Source organism: Quercus lobata, chromosome 11, assembly GCF_001633185.2.
Source record: "Quercus lobata isolate SW786 chromosome 11, ValleyOak3.0 Primary Assembly, whole genome shotgun sequence".
NCBI lineage: Eukaryota > Viridiplantae > Streptophyta > Magnoliopsida > Fagales > Fagaceae > Quercus > Quercus lobata.
Window position 1 is genome coordinate 45,695,961 of NC_044914.1, and position 14,207 is coordinate 45,710,167.

The 14,207-nt window shown below is 31.4% G+C and overlaps 1 pseudogene; it reads right to left on the reverse strand.

Moving 5' to 3' along the window:
* Window positions 1-1,851: 1,851 nt before the first annotated feature.
* Window positions 1,852-12,492, reverse strand: LOC115966966 (annotated as a pseudogene).
* Between the last annotated feature and the right edge of the window lie 1,715 nt (window positions 12,493-14,207).

Consider the following 14,207-nt stretch of genomic DNA (forward strand, 5'->3'; position numbering starts at 1 on the left):
AGAAAAAAATAATCATACGCACAAGACAATATTTATATGGTTCGGCAATTTGCCTACGTTCACGGAGTTGCAGGAATTTCACTATTATTAGGGAAAAAAATACAAAGTGCGGCAGTATAGTTTTTCTCTCTCTCAAAAACTACATTAAGAAAACTCTAATCACCAAAACAACGGTTTCTATATCTTGCTCACAAGATTCACAATGGGCTACGGCTTGGGCCTATTGGCTCAAGCCTTCGCTCCATGGACTAAGTCTCAGAAAATCTCCCATGAAAAACCACACAACATCATTTCGGGTCGGGTCATTATTTGGATCAAACACAACTAGGCTCCACAAAGCCCAACACACTTGTGTGTACTACAGTTGTGTTCCATTGGTCTCTTGCTTCTAACATTGTGGATAGTTTGGCAGTTTTAAACTCCTCTGCTTTTTGTAAGGTTTCTTGTATTTTGAGATTCGGTAATTCTCTTGCCCATGTTATTGCCGGTTGGAAAAGTGTTTGTAATCTAAGAGGAAGGATTTCCATCTCTTCCCTTTCAAGTCTTTTATCATGTTTTAGAAGGAGAACTCTCTCTCAATCTTGATAATTTTTTTTCTCATTATTCAAAAATAATTTCTCATAAAATGGAATAAACTGAATCTTTATGTAGAAGTTGCTAGGGACATAAAAAGTTGAATGTTTGTGGTACGTCAAAAATCATTATTTAGTGGCGGTTTGGCATAATTTTGCCAACTTATTTTACTATTCAGCTTATTTTTGCTATTATTCATAGGCCTCACTGCACTTTTTGGTACTATTCATAAGTCTCACTGTACTATTTTAGCTAATTTTTACCTTTATCTACAGTAATTTTAACAAAAAATTTTCTGTTTTAGTAAAATAAGTGGATCCCAAACAGACCATTAACATTGGAGCTTTTATTTTAACAAAAAGGTTTTTTTAGCTCTAAAAAAATCTATGCTATATTCGGGTTGCTAAATCTAATTTTTTTTTTTTTTTAGGAACTTGCTATACATAGATTGCTATGAGCTATCTGTAACAACTACAGTAGCAACAAGTTAAAATAAAAATCAATATTAATATTAACTCTTTCTCTCTCTCAATGAAATATTCACTCTTCTAAAAAATCTCTCTCTCTCTCTCTCTCTTTCTCTCTCTCTCTCTCTATGGATTGTGGTTCCAATCAATCTTGTTTTTGGTACTCCAATTTGGTTTTTGATGGTGGGGTTCGGTAGCGATGGTTCGTGGGTTTGATTTGGATAAATGGGTCATGGGTCACGATGGTTCCATTAATCCTCATTGTGTGGCTTTCATAGGTTCCAATTTGCATAGTTTTCATAAGTCATGGTTGGTGTCCTTGTTTTTGTTTTTCTTTTGTTCTTTTTTTTTTAATTTTTTTTTCGGCTAATTAATGGTGGTGATGCAGTTGTGTTGGTTGGTTGTTATTTCGGTGGTTATTTTAATAGGCTTTACAGTGGTGGTTTTTGGGTTGTGGTGGCTAGTTATGACAGTCAATGGTTGCTATGGATTTTTGTGGGTTGTGTTCTATGCTATTTTAATGGGTGTTTAAATTATTTCAATAGGTGATGTGTTAAAATAAGGGATGAGATTGTAGGGTGTATTGTTAAATATGGTGTTAAAATAGATAAACTAATTTTTTGAGTTGCTAAAAACTAAATCTTTTAGTATCACCGATGTGAATGCTCAAAAGTTGAAAGTGGAAACCAAAATCTCAAATAAATTGCTTTATATGAATCTCTATAAAAATTACAATATTAGAATAATGAATTGAATGGTATACACATCACATATTTCAATGCAAAACTCATTGCATCCTTTACACTGCAGGTAAGAAATTATGAGCTTAGCCTAAATTCAACCAACAAGGCTCCGGTTCTCACTGACTCAAGCTCGTCAAGGAACCACTTATATGTAAGTTATGTACTTATGTCCAAGCAAATGGCTATTAAATTATTATTATTATTATAATTTGCTAAAAAGTGTACATTCAATTATGTACAAGAAAATGCTTTTACTTATGTAGTTAAAGCATAAATAACCTCCACTGGGAAAGGCTCTTTTCCAGGCAATACTTCTATCTTCCCATTGGCATTTACCAGAATAGGGAATTTAAGGAGGTGCCCCTGCAATGGTGTAAAATCCTTTGCCTTGTACTTGCTCAAGTTATCTACAGCAATCTTGTTCACACTCTTTACGCAATCCAAATCTTTAGGCTCCTTGAAGCAATCAGGTAAAGTCCCCAAATGTTCTGCCCAGAGTGACATTCTGTACCCATATATCTGCAAATGTATTAATCAATGTGATCAGCTTACATAACAAGTAACTTCTTTTCCCCAAAACACTTCTAAAACTTTACATGATTGAATATCAAAAAGCTTCCAATCCAAAAAATGCTATCCATATCAATGCTGAATGTTCAATTAAACCAAGTCCTTTTTCTTCTTTTTTCCCCTACACATGCTAATATAAGCATTTGCTTCCAAATATTGAATGGCCATCTCTTTTGTTGCGGAACAAAAAAGAGAATATTAGTCAAGGATGACGAATTTTCTCAGCTAGCTTGTGATGGTGCATACTACGATTCCCACGCTTTCTTCTTAAGGAAATTGACCAATCTTTACCACAGTAAACAATTTTCTCAATTAGTCTCAGAGGCCCTGCCGCTGTGGCTCAATAACAATACTTAGATACAAAATCCAAAACCCCATCTGAATTTGGGGAATATGTGTTGAATTATGAATGGTTAGAGCACGCCATGAAGGTGGCATAGATGATAAAAACATGTCGAATAAGGTCAAACAAAACTGATACGAGACAAGGACTATGCCCTAAATAATTAATATGTTGGACTGGGAGTCCTATATGACTTGGAAATGTTACTATGTGAGGATACCTTACTTATATGAATAGACACTTCCACTTTTCATGAGTAGATTAATTCCCTATTTCCTTTTTCCTTTTCTTCTTCCTTCCGTTAAATGGAAGATTGTTACCTCCATTTCTTGACATGGATCGTTATAAATATGAATTCAATTTTCAAGGATCTATTGACAAGTGTCACTAAATCTGAAAATCTGAAGGGCCAAGTGCCACGTGGCACTTAAATTATTCTTTTATTGGAGAAATTATAATATCGTTTGTCATTTGTCCATAATTTCAGTAAAATACTCCCCACCTATTTAAAATTGTTGAGTCAGAAAAATTTTTTTAAACAGAAACTAATTATTGACTTAATAATTTTAAATATATAGAAGTCTTTTAATAAAATGGTAGACAAATAACATAGTCCACCATGAGCAACATATGACTTCACATTTTATTGGTTCATTTGACACTAAAGACTCCTATTAAGGTGTTGGTCATTAATGGTCTTCCCTATGCGCATATTCCTTGTTTCCATAATCCCTCAAAGTCACTATCCCTCCCTCAATATGCGACATATAATCATTGAAGTAATGCATCAAATTTGCTAATATGCACCCAAATATCAGTTAAACTAATGCATCAATTTGTCACTTCTACCTTACGAGTTTATTAGGTTAATAAACACCAGATATATATATGGGACTATCATTTTATGCTTTGTGCAACACCTTCACCTCTAGATCGATACACAAATCCACAATATTCAAGCATAACAAACACAATTGGCTCAGCCCTCCTCTACAACATCCATCAAAACTTGCAATCATAAAACATAAATTACATAATAAAATACATACGAGGTCTGAACGAATGTATACAAACTTGACCATATGGATGGCTCTTCTTCTTACCCCAGGTGTGGTGGGGTTGATATGCACCCACAGCTATCTCGGTGTCTCTTGAACCAGCCATAGATCATTCATTAATATTGGCAGAACCTAATATCACGTACTCGTCATCTACAATCATTCCCTTGGAATGTACATAAACCATGAACTTTTGATCAATCGGTTGTTCTGAGTTAGAAACCTGAAAGTTGGTCATAAAAATAATTTTTATTTTTGAAAATGAGCTAACACTCATCATCTACAAGAATAAAAATAAAATATGCAATTTTGTGTATATGCTTGATCAAGTATAGCTGTATAGGATATATATATATATATGTATGTATGTACGTTTACACGCGGGTAACTTGTAAATGACACTATTTAATTGTGCTACATCAAATTTAGAGTCTCACACACACACACCCTACCAATTAATATATTAAAACATTCACACATGAGCTTTGGCTAAGTTAACTCTTATAGGAAAATAATCGTATGATTATGAAGCAGTTTTTTGAAGCCATTGTAGCAAGTGGAATCTATAAATATGTAAATTTTATATATATGGTGTGGGAGAGTGATCTCATAGATCCGTCCGTTGGGATAGTCTACCTAGTTGCACCCGAAGAAATTGGAGATGCCAATAATTTTCAAGTTAAAAATGGATGGTTTTCATGAAAACAATATATGGGAAATAAATTTCAAAGAGTATGATACCAATCTATTTTGGGAAGATTGATCTGGTGGAACTGACACTTCTTTGGGCAGTTCTTCCCGATTACCAAGACAGTAGAAGTTAAGGTAGTCTTCAGGATGTGAATTTTCAATATTTATGGATTTCAACTCTTGTGCTATGATGTCATACATCATTTGCATTGTCTGGCCCTGAGAAAAGGAAAATACAAAGATTACAAAAATAAAATGACATTTGATGATATTGATTAAATTTAATCATATTTTCCCGTGGGAGAAGAATAATAAAAAATTACAATTTAAACTCTATCATTTTAGAAGGATTTTCAAATTAACCCTTATAGTTCTATAAGTTGAAAATTAAACTCTATAATTTATAGGATTTCAAACTTTACCCTATAGTTTCATAAGTTACACAAAATCTTGAACATTTAAATCCACCTCAATTCAAACTGTCTCTCTTCTTTTGTTCTCTGTTACTAACCATTGGGCTAAAGGTTTGAATTGAAGCAGATTTAAAAATTCAGTTTAATTTATAACTTATAAAACCATACTAATTAATTTAAAACCTCTTAGAAACTATATGAATTCATTTGCAACTTATTAAATATTAGTTTAATTTGAAACCTACTCAACTGTGATTTCCCCAAAAAGGGTTTTATCACCATTCTTATTTAATTTGACATTTTGGATGAGAGTGAGGGATATATATATATATATATATATTTACACACACCTAAGCACAATAAAAAAAATAATAAAGATCATTCTAAACATTCACATCTCCTTTAATTATCAACTTTTTTTTTAGTTGCAATAAGATTTGAACATATGGTGATGCTCCATGATAATTACTCTTTATTATTATGCTAAGATATTAATTAGTTTTTTTGTGTAGGTGTGATTTGAGCTCAAGTCCCTTATTTGAACAAGTGATTTAACCAGTTAAATTAGCTGAAACTCACTATGACAATAATTACCAACTTTTGGGCAAAAAATTCTTATGGAAAATGATAAAATTACTACAAAATATTTATGGATTGATGTGACAATTTATATAATTGTTATACTTCTACGACATAATAAATGACTTTTTGAGTTCATTTTTAGCAATTAGTGACACATTTTTTTTTGGGAGAGAGCACATTAATTTGTAATATCTATGTAGTACTACTAAAATTTATACTATCCCTAGCACCACTCTTTCCTTATATGCAATACATTATGCTAAATTGAATTTACTTGCCCTTAAAAAGATAGCAGAGGTGCCTTACTAGTCAATGTAATTTATGTACGTGATTTTAATTAGAAAACTTAGGGTGCATTTGGTTTGCTGTAATGTGTCATTGATATGATACATATTACAATGATGTGACATTAAGATTTTTGGTTTATTTTATTTTTTCTAATATTACCATAATTTAAAATTACAAAATATATCACACTATCTTCCTAAATAATATAATGTTGTATTCTTATATTGAGATTACATTAATGTATTACGGTGTAATGTAACGTCACTGCGAATCAAACGGACCCTTAATGTATTGTATTTAAAGAACTGTATCTAAGTTTCCCTTTAACCTTTTTAATGCATTTAACTTGAGCGGAAAACCTGCACAATAATTTTTTTTTGTGTTATCAGTAATCTCCTTATAATTATTTTTACTATTTTTATTTTTTTAGATGAAATCTCATTGTAATTAATTGGTTGAAGAATTGTATATATACATTACCTGCCAAAAGAGAATTTGTTCCGTGAAAAGGTGACCATCGGGTTGCATTGGTATGACAATGTACACTGCAAATCTCTCCTTCGCTCTAATCTTACTAGCAATCTTTAATGCCAACTCCATTGGAATTAAATTATTGGCGCCTGATCAAAATTCAAAACCCGAAAGAGTCATTGGAGGTAGAATTTGATGAACAAGAAACAAAAGAAGCCATCAGAATAACAAGAAACAAAAGAAGCCATCAGAATGTTGAGTTTGAGCATTGTGAGAGAATGACAATGTAAAATTCAATGTACTAATTATTGTAGAGATTGGACCTATATATGACCTGCGTCTTTGTGGGATGGCCATGCATATGACGACCCAATAAAAAATTGATTCTCGATGTATATAAAATGTTGGGCAGATCTGATCGCTTGGATGTATGCTGATTGAATGCTCTTCTCTATAATCAAATTCTGCAACAGAAGTGAAATTCATATAAGAAATCTGAAATTCAAAGAAGCATGCCACTCTTATTTAATTATTTTCACACTAGAAGAAGTAATTATTAATGTATTATACTCTATAATCTATATATAAAAATCGAGTATGGTCACAACAAAAATTTCTCAACACTTGGGCAAATTTTGCACACCACCTCACACATATATAAGTCATTAAAAAAAAAATTGTAATTACAGATTGTAGTAAAACCAAACGAGTCAATATCATACTGGAGACTATTTCAATTTAGTCAAAGAAACGAAATATTTCGGTATTGATTAATACCGATGTACCGTTTCGGAATCACTGCTATATATTACAAATACTTAAAATTTACATATTTTGCATAAGTTTAATATATTAGTCACTGTACATTACTCCAATATATTAACATAAATTTCATCAGAAAAATGTATTAACATAAATGATATATTTATAATAATAAAAAGAAAAAGAAAAAAAAGAAACATGCACACGTGACATCTCAAAAATACTTTAATCCCAGCCCACTCCAACTCTTACCCAACCATCTGACATAGTTTAATGAGAAATTTAAAAATACACAAAAGCACAAAGCTATCTTGCATTGCCAATGGAGAAATCAAGAAGCAGAAAAGGGAAAGAAAGGAAGCAGAAGGAGAAGAAAGAAGAGGCTGTAGAGACAAGCTGCTATGGAGGCTGAACAAGATCCAAATAAGAAAATGTTTAAGAAGGAAAAATGAAAGATTTGGAGCACAGATCAAAACCCACAAATCAGGCACTGTGTGGCTGACCCATTCTTCTCTTTCTCTTCTTCTTTTTCTTCTTCTTTCTTTTTCTTTTTATTCTCTGTTCTGTACCGGGCCGAAATATCTTTTCTAGCCATGAGACCGGTACAACCTGGTATTTGAGGCGATACGAATCACAACTATTTCTGTACTAGTTTAGGCTCCGGTGTGGTAAATTCTGGCCGTACTGGCCAGTATGGTACAAAATTCACTCCTTTAGGCAAAACTAGGTGTGAGATGATAGGCAAATTAGAAGATTATGCAATTGTAGTGAATTTTTACAGTGATCCTAATTTTATTGATATAATCATTAATGTAGCTATCCATTTTAACTTAAAATGTAGTAAACCTGATCAGTTGTTCTTGCAGGATGTGTTTTCAAACTCTCTGAATCGATTGAGCGGAAAACCTGCCAATTTCAGAATAAACAACTAAGACATAAGACAAAAAAAGAAGTAGAACTAAATGACTTTAATAAAGGGTGAATTACAATAACTTCCTTCAAGGTTTGAGGAAATTTCATAAACCCCTCCTATTTTTATAAAGAAACTCCACCCCTTGAGATTTTTATTTATATAACAAGTAACTCCTATAGCTCATCTAGAACAAGCTCAAAATAATGCTTACTAACCATGCATATTGGTTATATGTTATATAACAATTTTAAAATAAAAATAGTAACTTCAAGGAGTTATGCATCATTTTTAAAAATAAGAGAAAGGTTTTTGACATTTCCTCACATTTTAAGGAAATTTAATGTAATTTACCCTAATAAATTATAGGAAAAGTTTTTGCTACATACTAGTACACAGCAAAACTTGCAGCAAAACTTTCCCCTAAATTATATAAGCACTACTTAGGGAAGAGCAAACTAGTTTATAACCTGAATATGCCAGTTTTCAGGATCATCTTCCTTGTAAGTCCAAAATGTAGGGTCGTCCTCTGGAATTGATTGGGAATGACTCAGTAAGGGCATGTCTAAAAATCTTGTCACAACATGAATTAGAAATTGTGCCATTTTGGAGCCCTGCTTGAAATCTGACGGTTTTCCGAACTTGTTCCAAAGCTGCTCAAAATGAATGAGCATGAAATGAGCAGCAGGCCCTTCTATCTTGCAATGTAAATCATGCCATGGTAGCCTTGGACCCGTCACTCCTTCCTATTATTTGATGAGAGAGAGAGAGAGAGAGAGAGAGAGAGATCATCCAATCTGTGGGTTACATATAAAATAATTACTATAAATTGCCATTTTTTTATAACTCATCAATGGTACTGATAAGTGCAAATTCTTCTTAATTTTCATTTCATAAGGTAAGATTTTATTTTTAGTATTTGACAGTATATATACAATATCACTTCATTTAAAAATTTTAAATGGTGGATTAAAATACTCACAAGAAGTGTTGGATTAAGATAATCGTTCTTAAATACAGTGTCACGATCACGAAATAGTCTATGCTCAGGAGTATCATAACGGCCATCGCAAAGGTCTAAACCTCCAACAAAAGCAGTTGTCTTTCTGCTATTTTCATATGCTCGTGTATCCACAACCACAAATTTTTGATGATGCGAATAAAGAAATGCATTGACCTAATTCACCAAAACCACGAGATAATTGTCAGCAATTTGCTCAACTATGCAACAACTAAATTTCCTTCTAATTTGCAATATACTACATGTAAGATAAATTGACAAAGCCGATGTCTTATTTTGCCTCTGTAGACATCCGTTAACATGTTTTCCATAGCCCCCTCAAGTTCAATTTATTTTTTACGCAACTTTTTTTTAATATAAAAATCTATAGTTGGGAGAGGAGGTTTAAAATTTTGAATCCTCAGTGTCTCTTTTAAAAATATGAAGAGATGTTAGTTAAGTTACAACACTCGGGTTTTTTTTATGCAAACCTTAAGATCTTAAGTTCAATTAAATGGGTCATTAATCTTTAGTATAATAATCAGTTTTCTAAGAACAAAAAACATTACAAAATATGGAAAGGATTACATATGGAGCACTAAATAATTGTTCAACCATGGTTTCTCAACCAAAAAAAAAACAAAAAAAGAAGAAGGATTAACCATGGTATTCTCCGATGCTATTTAGATTGAGGAACTCCTCCGAGTTTGGAGAGACTTTTAGAAAATACTATATTTTTGGAGAATATTAAATTATTAATGAAAGTTAACTACCTTCTCATAAATAAATAAAAAATTGTTTAACCGTGGTATAAAGCGTACCGTATCCTTATGATCTGTTTGGATTGAGAGGGAGAGAGGAGGAGTAGAGTAGAGTAGAGTAAAATTAATCTAAAATTAGCCTAATTTCAGCCAATTTTACTCTACTCTCCCCCATTTTCCCTCAATCCAAACAGGCCATTAATGTTAACCGTTGGTCCTCTAAATGTGATTATATATACACACACACACAAAGAGAGGGGTTCCCTTTAAAAAAGGAGTTTTGAAAAAAAATAATCTATCCCTTTTTAAAGAAATAAAAATTGTTTTCAACAATCTGATCCTTTTATGTACTTTGACTAATGAGTTTTTTTTTTTTTTTTTTTAATTATTTTATTTTAATGAAGACTAATGAGTTTGATATATGAATGTATAATATACAAATTATGAAATTATTTATTTGTTTTAATTTTCAGTTATTTGTCGATACTTCTTCAGAACATTAAATTCATTATTATAGTGCTTAAAGGAATAATATATAGCATAGTAGAGATTTAAATTTAACATTACAGATGATAATAGTTTTTTTTTTTTTTTTGAGAGAAGATGATAATAGTTAGATAGGGGAGATTATATATATATATATATATATCATAAATATGGGAGTTTTTCCTATTAATTGCAAAACTTTGCTATAAAATTGATAATAGGTGAATTTTATTATATTAAAGATTGTCAAGGTGCCTAAATTAACATAAATTTAGAAAATCTTTGTATTCTAGTTAAAATTTGGGAAGGCGTTAAGTTTTTTTTTTTTTTTTCAAAAACAATCTATATGAGTGTCACAGTGTAACAAAATAGATAATTTTGTATACAAAATATTAATTTAATTATAAAAAATGACATGCATATCAATATATATATTTCCTTAAGGAATGCTTTTAGGGCTTAAGGTATCTGTTAACCAAAATATATATATATATATATATATATATATATCAAACTTATTACCATATGTTGGATGCCAGAAAACAAACTTTCTATTTTCGTCAATGGATAATGAGAATTTTTTAACTCATTAATGACGGCCGGGACGAGTCGAGGTGCCAGGACACATAAAACGGAGGAGTTCTCAAAAAACTTGATAGTTTCTTTAGCGTGAGTGTTGATCATATCAGCTGACTGCATGAAAAGCTTCATAAGTTAAAACATGATTTTTTTTTTTTTTTTTTTTTAATTTTAAGTACACTCAATTAACCTATTAAAAGTAATAAAAAATAATCGTAAAGAGTAAAGTAGACATTACTAAAATCTTCAAATGGAAAGTTATTATAATCCACAAAAGAACCGATTTGCATTTAAAAAGAAGTACCTATATGAATATCGGATACATATATAATTAATCTCACCACAAAGTTTGGCTAAAAACTTTTTTTTTTTTTTTTAAGAAACAAACTAATTGCTAAATACACACACTTTTTTTTTTTTTTTGAGAAACAAGACCAGAAAGTCTGGGAATTTATTTAGAAACTAAACAGTTCAGAGAGCATTTCTTACAACTAAAACGTCCCTAAACACACACATACTTTAATTACACTCTTTTATCAAACTAAAACATATTACTTAAACCAAAGTACCACTATAAAAGTGTCTGACTAAAAACATGGTTGTAGCCTAAATCTACAATACTCACTCAAAAAATTAATATTACTACATATTTTAAAATCTATTCATTAAATTCAATATTCTTTATGTTCTTAACATGTATGCTAAATTTTGTGACAATTGGATGTTATTTACTATTTGATCTATAAACTTATTTTTTATGTATAATTTTAAACTACAAAAATTTCCTATTATATTTGAGTTATATATATATATTGAGAGGAAAAATTTTTAGGTAATCTCAAAATATGAAAAATGATATTAGAAAGAGTATCATCCTCTAGAGAGTATCTAAAAATTAGTCACGTGAGAGAAAAAAAAGAATAAGAAAAAGAAAAAGAAAAGTATATTCTTTGACTACCCAACAATTTTCCATATATATGCACACATACGGGATTACTCCAAACAATGACCAAAACTGGCACGCCCTGCTCGGCCTTATACTTGAGCAAATTCCCCAAGTTGTAATTGGTAACACCATTAGGCAATGGCCTCCTCGTCTGCTCTCTTACCAGCTTCACCTTGTGATAAATGGACCAACCAACAATGTACACCATTTGTTTTGCCTCCAATATCGCATGGCATATATCCACCCAACACTTTTTCTGCTCAAACACCTTCCCTCCATCTAACTCTATCTTTGGCAGCATCCCATCTGGCACGTGCGCGTCCTGATACAGCGTCACCGATCCGCTTTTCAGAACCGGAAAGTCAGTATTCTGAAGCCCGAAATTTTCCGGGTCTGACGCAATGCCGTACCGGTACAACGGACTGTACTCGCAATTGTTGAACGTCATTTCGATGAGAATGGCGACACCACCTTGACTCTCTGGCTCAGAGCCACTGTCCAATATCGGGAACCATTCGAGGATCGTTTCGCCGGTTAGGATTCGTTGGATCGGAACGAAGGCGGTTCCGACCGTGATTTTGTTGTGCTTGAGGTCGAAGTGGATCGAGTCCGAGTTGGGGAGCTGGTGAGCCAGGGGAATCTGCAAGGGCTGGCCACTTGTAGATGGAGGCATATCAGTTTTGCTACAAAACAGGACGCGCGTGGAATCCAAGTTGAGTTTACCGAGACGGACTGTGACGATAGGGGCTGGGGGGTTATTGAAGGCCGAGTGCATAGACCTGCCTTTGATGATTTTCACATGAAGGTCTCCGTGGAGGTACACCTGCGAGTCTGAACTACGTTCGGCCATGGAAAATGAACAAGAGGAAGGGAGGGTTGGCGGGAAAAAGAGGAAGAGAGAGAGAGAGAGTGTGATTAATTATTTGCGCAATGCTTCCTTATATGGTGTTGGTTGGACATGTGGAATAATAATCTCCCTCATTTTACATACTTGGGGGAACTTATTTTCTCTTTTAATCAAGAAAAGGGATTCTATGCTTTGTGCTCAAGTAATTCTTGCCTCGTGTAAACTTAACTCTCATTATTTTTTTTCTTAAGCTTTGTTTGAAAGAGATTAATTTCATGGGTATACAGTGTTCTTTTTTTTTTTTTGGTAATTCGATAGTTAAAGTACTGAGGATTTGAACCATAAATTGATTTGTTGGAATCCAAGAGATGACGGTTAAATTACAAGTCACTTGATAATGATATATAATATTAGTTACAAGGAAGGCAAGTTAAATAAATTAAGAAAATTTTAATTCAAAGCATAACTACTAATTAAATTTATACATAAAAAAAATGTTGAGGAAATTACATAAAAAGAAAAAGTTTATACCAAATGTTAGATAGGTCTCATAGTTTTAGTTTTGTTAATTAAAGTCCATAATATATGACATCGCTTCAATTTGAAACTTTTGTATATATCTCTGTTTTTTGTTTCTATTATTATTTTTAGTAATAAAGTAGAGAAAAAAAATAGAAAACCATCAATTAAACTCTGTGTTTCACCTAAAGTTTGTTCATAATTAATTTGATAGCTATTGAGAGAGTTTCACCTAGAGTGAGAAATTGAAAATCAATCTTCTATGCTATAAAATCGAAGTAGCATTACTTAAATGAAACACAATTTATTATCAATGGTTTCCATTTTTCTTTGCTTTGATACTATCATATTAATGAAGATATGGAGGTTTCAAATTGAAATTATTTCATAAGTTTGAGACTTTAATTGACATAATTATAAATATGGGACCTAATCTTACAAAATGTATAAACTCTAGGATTTTTTCTATAATTTCCCCAAATTTTTTATAAACATAATTTAACAGAATTTATATTCTCACATATAACAAAAATATTTACATCAAATTATTCTTTATATGATTGAACACATCTTTTTTTTTTTTTTTTTTAGGTCATTACTTCTTATAAATCACATTAATAACAATTAATATTTTTTTAACATTTGAAATCAACATTTTTTGTTAAAAATATATAAGAGATTACACAATTAAAGTACACTAATAGCTTTAAAATTTATTAAACTTATAAACATATAATTAATGTTAATTAATTTAAATAACAGACATCACTTTTACATGTCTAAACATAAACGAGTTTATATAAGAAAACTACCAATATCATCATGCTATATTACCAATTGTTACAAAATTTTAAACTATTAGAAAATTATGAATTTAATCATAATTCTAACAATCATTTAATCATATATAGTCATCTATGAAAAGAATATAAATTTTCACAAATATGTAAATGAGGAGATAGTATTAGTGTGCATTTAGCTCAGTTTAAAAAGTCAACTTATTTTACTATTTAGCTTATTTTTGTTATTATTTATAGGACCCACCGTACTTTTTGGTACTATTTATAAGTTTCATTGTACTATTTCAACTAACTTTTACCTTTATTTACAGTACTTTTAACAAAAAAATTTCAGTTTCAGCAAAATAAGTGAATCGCAAACAGACCCTTAGTCTCCACATTTACCCCCACACCAATGGC